The sequence below is a fragment of the Marmota flaviventris genome, chromosome 13 (genome assembly GCF_047511675.1).
Source record: "Marmota flaviventris isolate mMarFla1 chromosome 13, mMarFla1.hap1, whole genome shotgun sequence".
Classification (NCBI taxonomy): domain Eukaryota; kingdom Metazoa; phylum Chordata; class Mammalia; order Rodentia; family Sciuridae; genus Marmota; species Marmota flaviventris.
The window spans coordinates 50,292,592-50,295,742 of NC_092510.1; the positions used below are offsets into that span (position 1 = coordinate 50,292,592).

The following is a 3,151-nucleotide window of genomic DNA, read 5'->3' on the forward strand; positions in this document are numbered from 1 at the left end:
GGTTCTCAAACTTGAGCAGACAAGTTAAAACACAGATTGCTGGCCACAACCCAACCACCAGAGTTCCTGATTATATAAATCTAGGGTGGATTCCCCTTGCCACTACTGCTGTTGCTGCTACTGCTAATTCAAGAATCACTTTGAGAACTACTCCTCTAAAGCATGACAAGCAATATGAGCTGTTTGGGCATAGGAACACTATCAGGCTTCCAGACACAGTCCACCTGAGAAACTAATGTGACTCCATTTTTAAAAATAAATAAATAACAGCAGGTTCTACCTCAAGGCCTGTCCTAAGGAAGGGGGCGTGACCCTTGTCCTTGGAAAAACCCACAGAGCACTCCTAAGCACATACCCACCTGGCTGAGCTGTTTGTCTGTAAATAACAGGAGAGGTCTGAGGCTCCATGTGTCCCTGACTCAGTTAGGCTAGGTGAGGACCCATAGCAACCCCCTAGCAACCTCCAATCAGCATGAGACAGGGAAAATACCTGGAATGCCAGAGGACCCCCAAGTAGTTTATGGTGGTTGATAAAATGTTGGGAAACCATGTAGTTTAGCACGTGGCCTAAACCAATCAGTTCAAACGAATCCCCCTTTTGTACTAATCAATCACCCCTACCCAACTTGTTCCCGCCAGTGAATGTGCTAATCAATGTTGAGTTGTTGTTTGATTTTCCTGAGGTATGGAATGATTTGCTGTATGATGTTGTGACTCATAGAGTATCCCCCCAAAACCTATAGTCTCACTGAACAAAGGACCAGGACTCACTCCCTGGGACCGCTGCGTCGGAACGGTCGTGAATCCAGGCTCCAGCTTGCAATAAAGACTCTTGTGTGCTTGCATCGGATTCGGCTCCTAGAGGTCTATTGGGGTCCCACGAATCTGGCATAACACACCAACTAAGTGTCCACTTCAACTAAACTGGACAGGTTCCTTGGTTAATGTATTACACAGTGTGAATATTAATGTCTCCCCAAAATTAATATGTTGGAACTTCATAGTCAATGTGATAATACTAAGAGTTGGGGCCTTTTAGGAAATGATTAAGTCATGAGGGCCTTGCCCTCATTACTGAGATTGGTGCCTTTATAAAAAAAAGATTGGCTCTGCTCCATAGCTGATGCTAAGCAAAGCTGAGAACCAAAGCCTGTTACAGCTCTGTGAAGAAACTGAGGCATAGAAAGGTTAAGTGACTTGTCAAAGGTCCCACAGCTTTTTTTCTTATAAGGCTAAGAAAAATCACAAACCACATGTCAGTGAGTCAGCAAGATCTAGATCCCGGGCTGGGGATGTGGCTCAAGCGGTAGCGCGCTCACCTGGCATGCGTGCGGCCTGGGTTAGATCCCCAGCACCACATACAAACAAAGATGTTGTGTCCACCGATAACTAAAAAATAAATATTAAAAAATTCTCTCTCTCTCTCTCTCTCTCTCCCTCTCTCACTCTCTTTAAAAAAAAAAAAAAAGATCTAGATCCCGATAGTACTACAGATGTGGAAGTTGTTACAGATACTGAAGAATAACTTATTAAAGAATATGAAGAAATATGGAAAGACATGGAAGAATAACTCCCCTGACAGATGATGTTCTGATAACATTAGGAACAGAAGAGTTCCAAAAATTAAGACATGATCTTGAAATGGTACTATCTACCATTCAGTCAAAGAATGAAAGTTAAAGGAAGACCTAAAAAGGGAGAACAATGGTTGGATGAACTGCAACAAATAATGGAATCTCTTAATGCACTTTACAGTGAATTGAAAAATCAGTTCGTGACATTTTCTGAAACAAAAATCTTTAGTGAGCTGAAAACTAAAATGCTTAATAAAAAAGCATTCAAGGAGAAACTCTTGATTACTTTGGGTGAGTTTCTAGAAGACCATTTTCCTCTGCCTGATGGGAATGTTAAAAAGAAAAAGAAAAACACTCAAGAATCAACCAAACAGTTGATAACAATGCATGAAATATTAGAGATTCTTATAAATAGATTATTTGATGCTCCACATGATCCATATGTCAAAATCAGTGATTCCTTTTGGCCACCTTATATTGAGCTGGTGCTGCGTAATGGAATTGCCTTGAGACATCCAGAAGATCCAACCAGATTGAGATTAGAAGCCTTCCATCAATAAAAGGATGTTCTTTTTTCATAACAGGAAAGAATCTTGTCATCTAAGGATAATGGAAACAGGACTATTTGAATAAAAGAATATTATTTGCAAATCGAAGTAATAGCTTATCTTTCTTTTATCCTTAAGTGACATGTATTGCCATTTCTTCATTTAAAAAATGGTCCTTTCTTATTCATTCAGTGCTATGGTGCTTTAAACTGTACAAAGAAAGCAAGTAAAAAATATTGTAGATTTATAAAGCATTAATGTACTTTGCCTCATTCGATGTTCTTTGGAAAATTCTTTGTTAATTTAGGATATTCCTAATGTAATACTTTTCTTTTCAATTTTATGGCAGTATATTTTATGCATTTTAAGTTTCATTTGTATTTAGGAATTATATTTAGGAATTATAATGGAAAGATCATTTAATTTGCTAATGTATATAAAATTGAAGTAATATCACATGGAGAAAGTGATATAATTAAAAATACCTAGCAAATCTAAAAAAAAAAAAAAGAAAGAAAGAAAGAAAAAGAAAAAAAGATTGAAAGAAGCTGCCTTCTCCCTTCTACCATGTGAGAACACAACAAGGGACACCATCTGCAGAGGAGAGAGTAGGCCTTCACCAAACACTGAATCTGCCAGCACCTTAAGCATGGACTTCCTAGCCTCTAGAACTATGATAAATAAATTTCTATTATTTATAAATTACCCAGTCTAATTCTGAGGAATGATATTAGCCAAATTATATTGTTATATTCTGTGCATGTACAAATATGTAACAACGAATCCTACCATTATGTACAACTATAATGCACCAATAAAAAATGGAAATAAAATAAATTATCCAGTGTAAGGTATTTTGTTATAACATCCCTCAAAGATTAAGACATGTTGCTACTTAACACACATGACCGAATATTAATGTCCCATCCAAATGAAAAACTGTCACAATTTTCTATTTGATTTTCTTCCAACAATAAAGAAAATAATCTAGGGGGCTGGGGTTTTGGCTCAGTGGTAGAGCACTTGCCT

General features: G+C 37.6%; 1 pseudogene; it reads left to right on the plus strand.

The window, feature by feature from the left end:
* The first annotated feature begins 1,465 nt into the window (after window positions 1-1,465).
* On the plus strand, window positions 1,466-2,134 carry LOC114104469 (centromere protein K pseudogene; annotated as a pseudogene).
* Window positions 2,135-3,151: the final 1,017 nt, after the last annotated feature.